The sequence below is a fragment of the Piliocolobus tephrosceles genome, chromosome 17, assembly GCF_002776525.5.
Source record: "Piliocolobus tephrosceles isolate RC106 chromosome 17, ASM277652v3, whole genome shotgun sequence".
NCBI classification, from domain to species: Eukaryota; Metazoa; Chordata; class Mammalia; order Primates; family Cercopithecidae; genus Piliocolobus; species Piliocolobus tephrosceles.
Genome location: NC_045450.1, coordinates 22,392,917 through 22,410,405, shown reverse-complemented (window position 1 = coordinate 22,410,405; position 17,489 = coordinate 22,392,917). Strand labels below are relative to the sequence as shown.

The following is a 17,489-nucleotide window of genomic DNA, read 5'->3' as shown; positions in this document are numbered from 1 at the left end:
CTTCCTTCCTTCCTTCCTTCCTTCCTTCCTTTCTTCCTTCCTTCCTTCCTTTTCTCTCTCTCTCTCTCTCTCTCTCTTTTTTGACGCAGTCTGTCTCTATCACCCAGGCTGGAGTGCATTGGCACGATCTCGGCTCACTCCAACCTCCACCTCCCAGGTTCAAGCGATTCTTCTGCCACAGCCTCCTGAGTAGCTGGGATCACAGGTGCCCGCCACCATGCCCAGCTAATTTTTGTATTTTTGGTAGAGACAGGGTTTCACCATGTTGGCCAGGATGGTCTCCCTCTCCTGACCTCGTGAGTCACTCACCACCTGCCTCAGTCTCCCAAAGAGCTGGGATTACAGGTGTGAGCCACTGTACCCAGCCTCTTTCCTTGAACTCCTGGGCTCAGCGATCCTCCTACCTCAGCCACTTGAGTAGCTGAGATTACAGGCATACTGCACTACCATGCCTGGGTAATTTTATTTTTAATTTTTTTTAGGGACAGGGGTCTCACTATGTTGTCCAGGCTGATCTCAAACTCCTTGCCTCAAGTGATTCTTCCATATCAGCCTCCTGAGTCTCTGGGATTATAGGCATGAGCCACTGCACCTGGCTCTATTTTCTGTATTTCTGATGCTTTGGTGTCTCGGACCCTTGCTGACTCTGGAGAAACTGTCTGTCCCAAGGCTAGGCCATTCCTAGAGACAGAAGAACTCACCTGCAAGCGCACTTTTCATATGCAAACTGACCAATCCAAAGCCCAAACCTCCAACCACCTCCTACATGGGGCTCTTACACTCTGGGTGCAGGTCCCGGTAATTAGCTTGCGCTAATTACCCTAGGTAAAAGCAACAGGTATCAGGTACCAGGCAACTACAGAGACAGCCCCTACACCAAGAGTCTGCTGAGAACATTCAAACCAGCCAGCCCTAAGGCTGCTTTCCCGCCCTACCTGCTCCTTCTCACAGAAACAGCAGCAAAGGCTCCTGCTACGTTTTCTTCCCACTTCCTCTGCCTCCTGGCAGACTCTGCTGCTTCCCTGTGTGGCCTTGCATGGAGTGACACGCCTGCTCCTCGTGGGAACTATGAGTAATAAACTATCATTTCAAAAGTAACGAGGGCAGAACAAGTGGCACAGAGAATGGTGTGAGGAAGGTGACGTCCAGAAGACACTCAGCACAAGAACAGGAAGACCCAAAAGCTCTCAACCTGGCCGTGGAGCAAAAGATGAAATGCATCAGGGTTCATCCTAGAGTTTCAAAAAAAAAAAAAGTCCTGCACAAGGATGTGGGACCTGCAGGCTAGCAGCACCTGATGTGATAGACAAGAGAGCTTTAACTGATCATAAACCCAAGATAAGTCAACAGTGCGATGTGGCTGGTGGTACCCCCAGGCCCGCCAAAAGAGTAGCATCATCTCAGGATGCAGAAGGAGAATTTTGTTGTCTAGGACAATGTTTTCCAAGCAGCGGGTCATGACACATTTGCCAATCGCTAGTGAAATCAATTTGCAGAGTAAGAGCATTTTCCTTAAAGGGTTTCTTAAAGGAAATAGAATGGAAATGAACAGAAAAGAGGGCCATAAAAGAGAGGAGAATGTATCAGAGTGTGTGGCGAGCACAAGTAGAGGTAAGCATTCATTCATGGCACTTTGGTTTTGGTTGTGAGTGTGTGCTTGTTTGTGCAGTATGTGTGTGTTTGTGAGTGTGTGCTTGCTTGTGCAGTGTGCATGTGTGTGTTACATAAAACCTAAATGGGCTGGAGGCTGAAAGGTTTGCAAACAGCTGATTTAGAACAAGGAAAGTGACACTCCTTCTCTCCTCGGCAACACAGGTGGATTCTCTTTCACTCTGGGCACCCTGCCTTATAAGGAAGCTACTCCAACTGGAGTGTTGTCTAGGAAGAGTTCTGGGTTGGCATCAATGATGGCATACTCGGCCCTATCATGTGTTTGAGGTTGTGGGCTGTGGATTAGGGATTAGAAAGCAGATGGCTGAAGGAGTTGGGGCTGCCTCACTTGGGAATTAAAAGATTCTGGGACAGCTATGAACCGTCTTTAAATAAGTGGAAGGCTGTCGACATGCCTGTACTGGGTTACCCGAGGGTGAAACCACTGCCTATAGAAGCTTCATGAAATTCATCAATATCTATGACAGCAGCTCATCGTGCTGGGCTTCTTGGATCCCCTAGCAACTCCAGCTTGTCCACCTGCACCACTGCTCTTCCTCTGATCCACCCCTCCAGATCTTCCCATCTCCGGCATCTCCAAGCTTGCATAAGGTCTAACATGTACAGTAAATCCCTTATTCCATGATGCATGTAGTGACTGTGATTCCCTGAGTGATACACGGGCCTTGTGAGCTCAGCATCCACAAGGCTAAGGTGGGAAGTTGATTCTGCTTCCTCTCATGTGCACAAACCATTTTGCTTCTGGAGTTTTCCAGTGTAACCTGAACACTCTGTGAGCATCTTTGCATTTTTAAGTGAGAACACTTTCTCAGGATACTGTTGTGAGCTTGATTTTATCCCTCTCTCTCTTTCAGCTTCTAGATGTTCCCTGGGCCACTCAACGAGGCAGGCCAGGGTAGCAGTTAACAGTGCAGGTCCCAGATGTGCTATAGTGGCTAAGGGTTCAGGTCCGGCTGTGCTAAGGTAGTGGTAAAGGGTGCAGGTCCTGGGTGGGACAGGGTTGCCAGATTCACATAACCCATTCCCTGGTCCTAACACAGTGAGGTTTGGAGAGAAAGTCTTCTCCATCCACCTGCTTCTCACAACCTAGGAATTTATCCAGCCTCTTGGGCAGATCTTGGCCAATGAAATCTGTCTTTCTGCAAAAAAAAAAAGAAAGAAAGAAAGAAAGAAAGAAAGAAAGAAAGAAAGAAAGAAAGAAAGAAAGAAAGAAAGAAAGAAAGAAAGAAAGAAAAGAAAAACAGGCCAATTTGAAGAAATGTCATCATCTTCAGCCTCACAGTCCAGCAAAGACTGACTCTCATACTCCCAAAGGAGCAAAACAGGCTAGCAGGTAGTGTTGGGGAAAATGGAGTCATATGAAGCAAAGTCTCAGTTTCCTCACCATATAATAGAGAAAGGGACTATGGGCAATAGCAAAAGTTGTTAGGAGGATTACCTGAAAGAATGCTTGTAGAGTTCCTAGCAAAAGCCAGGCATTTGGAAGGGTTTTAGAAAAGGTGGTTGTGAGCCACATAGAAAGCCACAGTAGAAAGATGAAACTGGATCCCTTCCTTACACCTTATACAAAAATTAATTCAAGATGGATTAAAGACTTAAATGTTAGACCTAAAACCATAAAAACCCTAGAAGAAAACCTAGGCAATACTATTCAGGACATAGGCATGGGCAAGGACTTCGTATCTAAAACACCAAAAGCAACAGCAACAAAAGCCAAAATTGACAAATGGGATCTAATTAAACTAAAGAGCTTCTGCACAGCAAAAGAAACTACCATCAGAGTGAACAGCAACCTACAGAATGGGAGAAAATGTTTGCAATCTACCCATCTGACAAAGGGCTAATATCCAGAATCTACAAAGAACTTAAACAAATTTACAAGAAAAAAAACCCCCATCAAAAAGTGGGCAAAGGATATGAACAGACACTTCTCAAAAGAAGACATTTATGCAGCCAACATGAAAAAATGCTCATCATCACTGATCATCAGAGAAATGCAAATCAAAACCCCAATGAGATACCATCTCACACCAGTTAGAATGGCAATCATTAAAAAGTCTGGAAACAACAGGTGTTGGAGAGGATGTGGAGAAATAGGAACACTTTTACACTGTTGGTGGGATTGTAAACTAGTTCAACCATTGTGGAAGACAGTGTGGCAATTCCTCAAGAATCTAGAACTAGAAATACCATTTGACCCAGCCACCCCTTTGCTGGGTATACACCCAAAGGATTATAAATCATGCTGCTATAAAGACACATGCACAGGTATGTTTATTGCGGCACTATTCACCATAGCAAAGACTTGGAACCAACCCAAATGCCCATCAATGATAGACTGGATTAAGAAAATGTGGCACATATACACCATAGAATACTATGCAGCCATAAAAAAGGATGAGTTCATGTCCTTTGTAGGGACATGGATGAAGCTGGAAACCATCATTCTCAGCAAACTATTGCAAGGACAAAAAACCAAACACCGCATGTTCTCATTCATAGGTGGGAATTGAACAATGAGAACATTTGGACACAGGAAAGAGAACATCACACAGTGGGGCTTGTCGTGGGGTGGGGGGAGTGGGGAGAGATAGCATTATGAGATATACCTAATGTAAATGACGAGTTAATGGGTGCAGCACACCAACATGGCACATGTATACATATGTAACAAACCAGCCTGCACATTGTGCACATGTACCCTAGAATTTAAAGTATAATTTTTAAAAAAAGAAAGAAAAGGTGGCTGTGGCGGGGCACGGTGACTTACGCCTGTAATCCCAGTACTTTGGGAGGCCAAGGTGGCAGATCATTTGAGATCAGGCAGCCTGACCAACATGGTGAAACCCTGTCTCTACTAAAAATACTAACAAATTAGCTGGGCATAGAGGCACATGCCTGTAATCCTAGCTACTTGGGAGGCTGAAGCAGGAGAATCGCTGGAACCAGGGAGGCAGAGGTTGCAGTGAGCTGGGACTGTGCCACTGCACTCCAACCTGGGCGACAGAGTAAGACTCTATTATAATGGAAGGAAGGAAGGAAGGAAGGAAGGAAGGAAGGAAGGAAGGAAGGAAGGAAGGAAGGAAGGAAGGAAGGAGGGAAGGAAAGAAAAAAAGGTGGCTGCTACCAATATCATGTACCATCACCACTCCACTGATGCATTTAGTGCCAGGATAAGAGGGTGTCCAAGAGCATAATTATCTGGAATGACATAGTTAGATTCAAGTCCCAGCTCCACATCTTCCTAGTTGTGTGGTTTGGGCAAGTTATTTAACCTCTTTCTCTGTGTCTCAATTTCTTCATCTGTGAAATGGAGATGCTATCAGTAACTCTCTCCCAGCCAAGTAGCTGGGACTACAGGTTGTTGATAGGATTACACGACATGGCTCAGCAGCATGCTTCGCCCGGTGCCTGGTGGTTACTATCAGTAATAGGTGTCTGTCCCTTGGTTTTGTTGGTAGTGGTAAAGCAGATTAAACGCAACCAGACAGTGAAGCTGCTCAGGAGCTGGGACTGCGTCTTGCACAGGCTTTTGTGTTCCACGATGGCTAGCACTGTGCTGGGTTCATAGCAAGGGCTCCGTAAGCGTCAGCCACTGGCCCTCCTCCCTTCCCTCACCCTTCTAAATTGTGCCTCTCCTGCCTTCTGCAGGGAGCTACCCGGAATGCCTCCAGCCCACTGCTCCCTCCCTTCTCTAAACTCCGATCACAAGAAAGATTCTAACCCCACAGTGCTGGGGCAACACAGGCAAACGAAAAGCTGGTCTTCTCCAAGACCTCAAGGCGAAACTACTCCCAAGCTGTGCCCTAAAGCCACTGCAGGATAAGACTACGGGAACTACCAATGCTGAACCATCTCCTTCCTCTCCCTGCTGGCATGCTGGGTGTTTCTTACGTTCCAATGTCTCATAGTCTTAAACTGTATCTTTCCAACATCTGACCTAATGTGTTAGAACCTACCAGACAGATGGACCCAGGGTACAAATCCAGCCTCCTCCATGCACTGCCTTAGTGACTAGAGGCAGGTGGTCAAATTCTTTTTTTTTTTTTTTTAGAGGGAGAGACAGGGTCTCGCTCTGTCACCCAGGCTACAGTGCAGCAGTGAGATCACATCTCACCGCAGCCACCAACTCCTGGGCTCAAGTCACCCTCCCACCTCAGCCTCCCAAGTAGCTGGGACTACGGGTGCATGCCTCCATGCCCATCTAATTTTTATTCTATTTTATTTTATTTTATATATTTATTTTTTGAGATGAAGTCTCACTCTGTCACCCAGGCTGGAGCGTGGTGACACAGTCTCAGCTCACTGCAACTTCTGCTTCCCGGGTTCAAGCAATTCTCCTGCCTCAGCCTCCCGAGTAGTTGGAACTGCAGGCATAAATTACCATGCCCAGCTAATTTTTTTGTATTTTTAGTAGAGACGAGGTTTCACTATGTTGATCAGGCTGGTCTCAAACTCCTGACCTCGTGATCCACCCGCCTTGACCTCCCAAAGTGCTGGGATTACAGGCATGAGCCATCACATCCGGCCTGCCCAGCTAATACTTAAGACTTTTTTTTTCTCACTGTGTTGCTGAGGCTGGTCTCAAACTCGTGGCCTCAACTGATCATCCTGCTTCAGCCTCCTGAGTAACTGGGACCATAGCCACATGCTACCACACCAGGCTCAGATTTTTTAAGGCTCTGTTTTCTCCTTCGTAAAATGAGAAAAATAAAATGACTGCTCCCACTGGGTGGTTGTGGGGCCTAAGCACACTGACCTTGCATGATGTCCTTCAGATACTCCTGGGATCTAAATTTCCACGCACTTAGAAAGAAACCAAGCCCCCCATGGGGCTTACAAAGCCTAATTGGCTGTCCCTGCCTTTCCTCCACCATCACCCGCCCCTCCCCATCCCTAGGCTCCAGTCACACCCACTGGCTGTCAGTTCCTGTCACTCACAAGCCTGCTGCTTCACTCTTCCCTCTGGCCTCTGCCTCTGCCACTCCCTCTGCCTGGCACACTCTTCCCTGGAATTTTCAGCAAGCTGGCTCCCTCCTGCTGGTCCCTGAGGTCTCAACTAAATGCCATCATCCCTGCTAATCACACTCAGCCCACTGGCCACCCTCTATCACATCATGCCACTTTATTTTATTTCCTTGATAGTCTTTATTGTTTTCTCAAAGTGTTTTGTTTGCTTTCTCTTCATCTCCCATCATTAGAAAGAAGGCAGAGGCCATAAGCGCAGGGGCCTTGCCTGTAAGCAGTGCACAGCACATGGGAGGCCCCCAACAAATACTTGTTGGAGGAGTGGGAAAGACAGGATTCAAACCCAGGCCAGACTCCAAAGCCCATGCAAAACCCTTGTAATCATAGACCACATTGGCCTGTAATTAGCAGAGACTTGCAGCAAGCCACAATACAGAGGCTATTGACTAGGAAGCTCCCCAGAGACATGCCTTCACCTTCCAGGTGGTAGGGGACAAAGGCAAGGCAGGGAAGAAAGAAAGGCTCTGGGTCACTTTACACAAATGGCTCAAGCCAGGAGCTCATGCTGCACCAAGGCCAGGACATGCAGGTAGGTGCAGGTCACCAATGAAAGAGGATTCCGGCCCTAGCGGGACCGCCACCCAAGCTTCATGACTGGTAAGATGCCACGGCCAACGTGGGGCTGGAGGTTCACATCACCCCTGGCACCTCCACCTGTGGTGGGCTGCACAGGAGCTGAGTGTGGGTAACGCCTGCCATCTAGTGGAAAAGACGCATTCCTCCCGTCCCACCGCGGTCCCGGCCGCAGGGCTGCTCAACTGTTCAGATCCCCAGGGGAGGCTGTTAAAATGCAGATTCTGATTCAGCAGGCCTGGAGAGGCAGCTGAGAGCCCGAATTGCTAACGAGCTCCCAGGTAATGTCGATGGGATGTGGCTGGTCCCCAGACCGTACCTAGAGCAGCCAGGACCCACAGTGATTTCTGGAAAAAAAAAAATTAGCTTCAACTGAAACTGAGAGTTGGGAAGCCACAGCCCATGGGAAACAGGATTGGAAGGCACCAGAGTGCTTGAAATTTAAGTCAAAGAACTTCAGACTTGGAGGTGGGGTGGGCCTGGGAGGGCAGGGGGCAGTTTACCGCGGACCTGCCAGATGAGAGGCACAGAGAAGAGGTGGTGGTTCCCAGTACATATGCAACTCAGCAAGGATGATGCTAGCGACCATGCTGCAAGAAGGCAAAAAAACATCAAACACCATGAAACTCGGAGAACAGGCCCAGCTCACAAGGCAGATGCTACACAAGATGGAAGCTAGTGACAATAAAAACTCAAAAATACCCAGACAGGGCCTGGGCCCAGCTCTGCTCAAGCTGAGAACCACCTAACAACCCTCCTCAAGCAACCAACACCCCATCACTGGGGCATTATCCATTCTTTTCTTTTTTTTTTCTGCTATTGTTATTGAGACAATTTATTTCTGTTCATTTTTCCTATTTGGAGATTTTTCTGGTTTTATTTTTCAAAAATTGCAGAAATGATATGTATTGTAATCAACCCAAGAAACATGTAATAAATAAAAACTATAGAAACACGACACAATCCTCCTCCCCGCCACAGCCTCTTCACTCCCGATCCTGCTGCGATCTCAGTGTTTACAACCTGGTTGGTATCCTTCCACACCTTTCTTCACACATAGGTTATAAAATATACAAGCAAAACTTCACACATAGGAGGTGTCTGTTGCTGTTGCTTATTTCTTCAAAATGAGATCATACTAAATACATTTTTACGCAACCTAACCCTTTCGCTTAACCATAGATGTTCCTCTAGTTCAAGGACTGCCAAATGTTTTCAGTAAAGGCTAGAGAACAAATATTTTACATTTTGCAGATTGTACAAGCTCTGTCACAACTACGCAGTGAACTCTGCCATCGTGTCACAAAAGCAGCCATAGATAATATGTAAATGAACGGATGTGGCTGTGTTCCAACAAAACTTTAAAAAAACAGGCAGCAGGCCAGTTTGGCAACCTCTGCTTTAGATCAATATCTGTAGCTCTAACCCATTGGTGTTTTGTTTATAGCTATTTAGAATTTTTAGCACAAACTTTTAAATAATAAATGTATAGGAAGTGGCCAGGCGCGGTGGCTCAAGCCTGTAATCCCAGCACTTTGGGAGGCTGAGACGGGCAGATTACGAGGTCAGGAGATCGAGACTATCCTGGCTAACCTGGTAAAACCCCGTCTCTACTAAAAAATACAAAAAACTAGCTGGGCGTGGTGGCGGGCGCCTGTAGTCCCAGCTACTCGGGAGGCTGAGGCAGGAGAATGGCATAAACCCGGGAGGCGGAGCTTGCAGTGAGCTGAGATCCGGCCACTGCACTCCAGCCTGGGTGACAGAGCGAGACTCCGTCTCAAAAAAAAAAAGTATAGGAAGTATAATATACCTATAGAAAAGTGTATAAATCACAATTTTATAGCTTGAATTCTCACAAAGGAAATTCACCTGTGTAACCAGTTCCCATATCAAAAATTAGAACATCACTAGTTCTACAGAAGTCCCACATGCTCATTTTCTCATTTTAATTCAGTGTTTTCTTTTCTTTTCTTTTTTTCTTTTTTTTTTTTTTTGAGACAGAGTCTCACTCTGTCACCCAGGCTGTAGTGCAGTGACCTGATCTCTGTTCACTGCAAACTCCACCTGCGGGGTTCAAGCGATTCTCGTGTCTCACCCTCCAGAGCAGCTGAGATTACAGGCATGCACCACCACACCCAGCTAATTTTTTGGATTTTTTTTTAGTAGAGACAGGGTTTCACCACGTTGGCCAGACTGGTTTCGAACTTCTGGCCTCAAGTGATCCACCCTCCTCAGCCTCCCAAAGTGCTGGGATTACAGATGTGAGCCACCATGCCTGGCCTAATTCAATGCTTCCAACAACTGCCTAGTATCACATAAAATGGGTACCCCTTCATTAGGCTGATGTTTCATTTGCATCTCAAAGAAAACGTCAATAAACATGCTTGTTCTAGACTTTATTTCTTTACATGCTGGTGTTTCATTGTAAAAGAACAGATTTCCTAAAGGAAAACGTGAGAGTCAAAATGTTCGTATGTGTACATACTTTAATAGACATTGCTGGACCACCGTCCCCAAAGGCAGTCACAAGTTACAGCCCTGCAGGTCCCGGCAGTGCCCACTTCAATGCAATTCCTTAGACATTTGGGAACAATGACTGCGCCCAGCACATCCTGAGGGCCTCAGACACTGGCCTGGCCTTGATAATTCTCATGATCAGGGAAGAAGAGAAGGAATATTGAATAGCAAGACGTCAGCTTCCCTACATCTCCTCAGGTCCAGTATATCCCAGAACTTCAATGCCCGAGACACTCACCACAACCTAACAGGCTGATAGGCTTTGAAGGAAGGATGGGCAAGAGACCCTTCCCCTGGCCTCACGGGGTGTGCAGACAACTGTCAGTCATACACTGAGAAAGATGGTAGATGTTCCAAACACAGAGATATGATTTAATGGAACTTCTTCATTACAACAATACTTTAAAAAAGCAAAATAAGGCAGGTTTGTTAAGTTTTTAAAGACATTTTGCTCTTCAGTGAATACATAACAAAAAATTGTAAACAAGAATTTCCAACTTTCAAATTTTCTACTTTACTGCATTATATAACTCCTCAAAAAAGCAAACAAAAAAATTGAACAACTATTAAGTATGATGTCATCTAAGGGATCTTAAGTATAATGGACATCCCATAGCCAGAGTTCATGGGTATGCACCGTGGTGTGTGGGGACATGAGGGCATTTCTCTGGTTCATACCTTCCCTTGGATCCTCAACAGCAGCTGTGACATCAAAAAAGAGAATTAATTTGATAAGGGTTAGAATGATGGAGTCGTATGCATTTGTCAAAACTCAGCCATTGTACACTTAAGACATCACTGGGCACAGTGGCTCACATCTGTAATCCCAGCACTTTGGGAGGCCAAAGTGGGAGGATTGCTTGAACCATGGAGTTCAAGACCAGCCTGGGCAACAAGGCAAAACCCCTCTCTACAAAACTACAAAAATTAGCCAAGCGTGGTGGCTCATGCCTGTAATCCCAGCTATTCTGTAGGCTGAGGTGGGAGAATCAATTGAGCCTGGGAGGTCGAGGCTGCAGTAAGCCATGATTACGCCACTACACTCTAGCTTGGGTGACAGAGTCAGATCCGGTCTCAAAAAAAAAAAAAAAAAAAAAAGATTTGTGTGTATCATTGTATGTACATTTCACCTCAAAAGTTAAAAAAAAAAAAAACCCTACAAATAAATTTTGAATTCTATTGATGTTGGGCATGCTGAAGTGTTTAGGGAAAATCGAATTGGTGTCTGCAGTTTACTTTGAAATGTGTCAAAAATAAGACAGATTGATGGATGGAGAGCGAGATGAATGGAAATGTGATTAAGCAAGAGTGGAAAACGTTAATGACAGAATATAGGTGGTGGATAAATGAGTGTTTGCTGTAAAATTCTTTCAACTTAGTTCAAAATAAAGCCTTGGGAAAAAATTACAAACCAATAATGTAAAAGGGAAGGGAGATCTACCAGAACTGGGCCCTATCCCCATCCTGTGTGTGACCTGGAGAAGTAACCCCTTCTCTGGGCCTCAGTGACCCCAACTGGTCTCTGCTGCACCTTCCATTATGAACAATGACAGTACTGTGGTTTTACAAATAGGGGCATCTCTTGAGAGAGCCGCTGAAGGGGAATGGCTTTGAAGGCAGAGACTGCCCCCTAGTGAGCCCTCGCGGCCTAGTTTATAATAATTTTCTGTCTCTGCAACTGACGCATGGCTGGGCAATATGACACAAACCCCCACGACAGAAGTTTACCTATGTAACAAACCTGAACACGTACCCCCAAAATTCAAATAAAAGTTAAATAAAAAATAAATATTAAGCTATCTGGATTTTTTTTCTTGTTTACATTGCCCTTTTTCTTCCCAATTTTTTTTTTTTTTTTTTTTTTAAGGCAGAGTCTCACTCTGTTGCCCAGGCTGGAGTGCTGTGGTGCGATCTCAGCTCACTGTAACCTTTGCCACCCAGGTTCAAGCGATTCTCCTGTCTCAGCCTCCCAAGTAGCTGGGATTACAGGCGTCCACCACCACACCCAGCTAATTTTTGTATTTTTGATAGAGACGGGGTTTTGCCATGTTGGCCAGGCTGGTCTTGAGCTCCTGATTTTAGGTGATCCAGCCGCCTCGGCCTCCCAAAGTGCTGGAACTACCAACGTGAGCTACCACACCCAGCCTCTTTGGTACTCTTTTTCTCTTGATGTGTGGATGTCAGATCTTAAGAAGGATTTAAATACCACAATATTGGTAGTACCTAAGTCTGTCAGGGAGATGTTTCAGTGTAAAAAATTTCTGTATAATGCAATACAAAGGTAATATATATAAAGGTAAATATAAAGATAATATAAAGGTAAGAATATCGAATGGGAGTTCCAAAGAGAAACATTTTTAAAAATGGTTATTTCTGCTTTTCCTTTTGGGAGATAGATATGAGGATGGACATGGTTAAGCATTTGGAGGTGGCTGTAATATAGATGGGAGTATAAATAATAGATGCCAGTTGTTATGTTGATATGTAGATACTGAATTGAAAAAGAGTTAAATAAGATATTGTTGGCTGGGTGTGGTGGCTCACGCCTGTAATCCCAGCCCTTGGGAGCCGAGGTGGGTGAATCGTGAGGTCAGGAGATCGAGACCATCCTGGCTAACACAGTGAAACTCCATCTCTACCAAAAATACAAAAAAAGTTAGCTGGGCATGGTGGCACACGCCTGAAGTCCCAGCTACTTGGGAGGCTGAGGCAGGAGAATCGCTTGAACCTGGGAGGCAGAGGTTGCAGTGATCTGAGATTGCACCATTGCACTCCAGTCTGGGTGACAGAGCAAGACTCCATCTCAATAGAAAAAAATATATTGTTGCATGTATGAACACACAGGCTTCATAAACCTTGGGAGCATTTTACAACTCTGATCTGGACATTGTATTGCCTGACCTCATGACACCTATGGGCATCATGATGTCAATATGGTTTCCTGGGATACTACAAATTCCACTCCTCCACGTCTTTTCTGCATTGTCCAGGGAACAAGGGTGGTCATGACTGCAACAAGCGGGTCTCAGTCCCAGTAACACTTGCTGTTGACCTTGACCTTGGACCTGGTACTTAAGATTTTCTGCATGTTGTACCTCCCATAAGAATAATGGTATAAATTGCTGACCTTCAGCTCCTGACTTCAGGAGGCACTGATCTGAGGACCATCTGTGAAAGCCTTATATCTATCTATCAGGATCCTCCAGGGGTTTCTCATTCATACATACAGCCATTGAGTCCACAAATATTTAGTGATGCCCACCTTGCTAAGTGCTGGGAGTAGAGCAGCAAGACACAGTCTTGCCCTCATGGAGCTAATGCTTTGTACAAGATGCAGACACTAATCAAACTCAACAAAAAATCACCCCTTTCACAAGGCCAAGCTCAAGTTACCATGAATGTCTACAAAAGGGGGAAGTCAGAAAAAGCTCATTAGATGGTGAAAATGAGCTGAGATCAAGAGGAAGAGTTAATTGCTAGTAAAAGAGAAGATGGCAATGGCAAACATTCTAAACAGAGAACAGAACAACAGATGTCCTATAGTGTGTGGCGATCTGCAGAGGACTAGGGATTAAAAGAAAGGGGGAGGAGACAGTGAATAAAGAATGAGACTGCCATATTAGATTTAGTCTGTTATAAAGACAATGGGAAACCATTGATGGGTTTTTAAAAGGAGGAGAACTGATCAGATTTATTCTCATCTTGACCTGCCAAAGCACTAAGAACAGATGTATGAGCTCAATTTCAGTAGCCAGGCAAGTTAGAAAACCTTTCACCTCTAGAGATGCTGAGATTTCCAAAGAGCATATGACACTCAGGGCAAACAGCAGTGTCCTGGGCTGGTGGTCAGTGGAAAATCCTAATACTGACCATGCTTCTTGGGTCTGAATGAGGTGGGGCCATTCCACAAACACCACAAGGCCACTTCTGGCCTGGCAGAAGGACCCCACACAACCTTTAGTGCTCCCTCCTCTCTGATCTGTCTGGCCAAGATCAAGGAGGAGGGGGCTGGAGTCCCAGCAATGAAACCACAAAGACAGTCAGGAGACCAAGGGAATCTTGAGTGTCCTGGATGCTGTTGGACCCTGCCCAGCTCCTCTCCATGTTGGCCAATGCACCCATACCCTGAGTGTTGTATGTGATGGCTGTTAATGGCTCACAGTTACCCCCATGTCCAGATAACTGCCCTCAACTGCACAGACGCCTCCTCACCTGGGAGGTTACTCTACCTTCCCACCTCCATCCCCAGCAGCCTACAGCAGTGACTGACTATATTAGTCAGCTCAGGCTGTCATAATAGAATGCCACAGATTGGGTGGCTTAAACAACAGACATTTATTTCTTTACAGTTCTGGAGGCTGGGAAGTCCAAGATGGAGGTACCAGCAGCTTCAATTCCTGGTAAGGACTCACTTCCTGGCTTGCAGATGGTCACCTTCTTGCCGTGTCCTGCCTTTGGTGGAGACAGAATGATCTCTCTTTCTTCCTCCTCTTAGAAATCCACAAATCTCATTATGAGGGCCCCACCCTCACAACCTCATCTAACCTTAATTATCACCCAAAGATCCCATAGCTCCAAATACTATCACACTGGGGGTGGGACTTTAAGACACAAATTTGGGGGAGACACAGTCATCCCATCGCACTGACTGACCTGGAACACGACAGACCAGCCCCCTCACCTCAAGGTGGGACTGACTCTGTGCTACAGTGTTTGGCGCAAAATTCCACCAGACACCAGGCTGAAGAAGATTTCCACGGAGACCACAACCTCCCTGAGCTTTTTCCCTGTCTGAGAAAGGAAACATGGTTCCTTCACTTCTCTTTTCCCATGAGCAGACCAATAAATCACTGGAGCAAAATCCCCATCTTGGCTCTATTTTTAGAGAACTTGGCCACAGCATCAGGGCTGTCTTCTACCGTCAATCAATCAACAAGCCCGTGCTGAGTACAGGCTGTGCCCAGCATGGTGTATGGGCAATTGCAGGGCATTGTGACATGGGGCCAGAGGCCCAGGTCTCATCCCTGCTCTGCATGTGACACTGGTCGGGGTATTCAGTCTTGCTGAGACTTCATTTTTCCTTCCAATGATAGCACCAACACAGCCTTCCTTGGATGGTCCACTATCAAAGCACTTGGAAAAGCACACAGTGCTATTAAACTTCTTTATAGATTTGCCTGTCCTGAACATCCCAAAGAAATGAAATCCTGCAATATGCCAGGGTCTCTCCATGTTTGCCAGGCTGGTCTTGAACTCCTAGCCTCAAGCAATCCTTCTGTCTTGGCCTCCCAAAGTGCTGGGATTACAGGTGTGAGGCACCACACCTGGCTTGTTTGCTTGTTTGTTTTTCTTGTTTCTGTTTTTGTTTTATGAGATGGAGTCTCACTCTGTCACCCAGGCTGGAGTGCAGTGGTGCAATCTCAGCTCACTGCAACCTCCGCCTCCTGGGCTCAAGTGATCAGGAGCTCCTGCCTCAGCCTCACGAGTAGCTGGGATTACAGGCGTGCACCACCACACCTGGCTAATTTTTTGTATTTTTAGTAGAGATGCGATTTCGACATGTTGCCCAGGCTGACTCCTGAGTTCAAGTGATCTACCCACCTTGGTCTTCCAAAATGCTGGGATTACAGGCATGAGCCACTGTGCCTCACCTATTGCTTTTTTTCTTTTTCTTTTCTTTTTAACATCTTGTCTTAAGCCATCCAGTTTGTGGTATTTTGTTATGGCAGCCATAGCAAATGGATACACCTCCTACCAGTGTGTCCTGAGAATCAGGGGCTTGTGATCCAGGCTCTCGAAGGTCACAGCATATCTATGATTAAGGGGGAAGACTTTGACTTTGAACTTGAAGAAATATTGTACCACATCAGAACAGACTCCCTAAGGAATGCCCATTAGGGGTGCCCTAGCCAAACCACAAAAGGAATAAATATGGTGGAGGGCATAGAGAATAAATACGGTGGAGGACATAGAGAATAAATACGGTGGAGGGCATGGAGAAGCGAAACTAAACTAAAAAGGAACCTAGTCTATAGTACTTTTGAGTGAAACAGACCTAGGTGAGGAAGTGTGTTTTCTGATGGATAGAATGATAATAACTTACCTCATTTGAGTTGTTGAAGAAACATCAATCAGATACTGCCTCTAAGTGCTTTTCACAATGATTAACACATTTTTAAAACTCAACACATGTCAGCTATTGTTTTATTATTACCGCGAATGGTGTGAGCTCTTGGAGTATAACTTCTCTGAGCCGTGGCTTCTTTGTTCATAAAACAAGAGTAATAGAAGATGGGGTGCAGTGACTCACAGCTATAATCCCAGCACTTTGGGAGGCCGAGGTAGGCTGATCACTTGAGGTCAGGAGTTCTAGACTAGCCTGGCCAACATGGTGAAACCCTGTCTCTACTAAAAATACAAATATTAGCCAGGAGTGGTGGTGTGCGCCTGTAATCCCATCTACTCAGGAGGCTGAGGCAGGAGAATCGCTCGAACCTGGGAGGTGGAGGTTCCAGCGAGTTGAGTATTTGGCAGGAGGCGGCTGTGGTAGGCACCACTGCACTCCGGCCTGGGCGACAGATGGAGTCTCCATCTCAAACAAGAATAATAGAGATTTTGCAATGTTGTGAAGATGGAAAAAAATAACATGTAAGGTTTAGAGCACCGCACATTCCATGTGATCCGTAAATGCTGCGGCCTTCAGTCACACTTTGGAATGAGTGTAGTTCCCAGAGAATGACACCAGAGGGAAGCAGAGTCTTATTTTTGTCTCACCAGCATCGGGAATCTTAGACAATCAGTGGGGAAAACTGGCTTATCTTGAACCTGCAACTGCGGGATTTCCCCTGGGGCCTCCAAGCATCCCACTGGGAGGCAGGCAACCACTTGGAGAAAAACATAATGATGCAATGGATTGCACATTTTCTAAAATCTCACTGGGCTTCACAAAATCTCAAGTTTAAAAGAATTATATTGTACAGGGATAAGTATTTTTCAGCTTTTACAGTTTACGTAAAGCCCCTCCCCAACCCAGGGCTCAGCACATCAGAGCTACTGAACCAGTCTGAGGCCTCAGAAACAGACTAATTTTTGCAAAATTAATCTCTTCCACGATCAATTTCCTGAGTTACTAATTCATAAACCCTTGTTTATATTCATTAGATATATAAAGTCAACAGTAGTTTGTCACCAGCCTTCGAGAAGAAATGTCCACAAAGTTTTAGCTCCACTCCCAGCAGGCTCAGTGCCAGTTACACTGGGACTTATGGCTGAGTATTCCTCAAGCCAGTGCAGCTGAGTTCTAATTTTGCTTGAACTTCTCACATCAGAGCCAAGTATGTCTTGAATGCTGGGATAAATGAGTGACAGCCCTGCCCCCGCTCCCCACCCCCCGCCACCAGCCCCTCCTCTCACTGCATCTTCCAGCAGATTGTACCATCCTGCTTTCTAATTATCATGAAATATTTTAGACATGCAGAAAGTATAGAGAATAATAAAATTACAGCATAGCCACCGTCAGGTTCAAGAAATAAATCTTTCAAATGTGTGGAAAGTCCCTGAATTGCACCCTCCAACCCCCTCCTTCCCAAGATAATATATTCTCCAAATTTGCTGTTTCTCATCAAGACGCCATATTTCTTGCTGGAAAAGCTTGGGGAAGAAGCAAGCTTCCCTTCTCCGCTACCTGAGTAAAGGAAACG

The 17,489-nt window shown here is 45.7% G+C and overlaps 1 protein-coding gene across 2 annotated transcripts in view; it reads right to left on the bottom strand.

Moving 5' to 3' along the window:
- PRKCB (protein kinase C beta) overlaps nucleotides 1-17,489 on the bottom strand; it is a 382,686-nt gene that overhangs the window by 166,118 nt on the left and 199,079 nt on the right. The gene's annotated exons all lie outside the window — the stretch shown is intronic.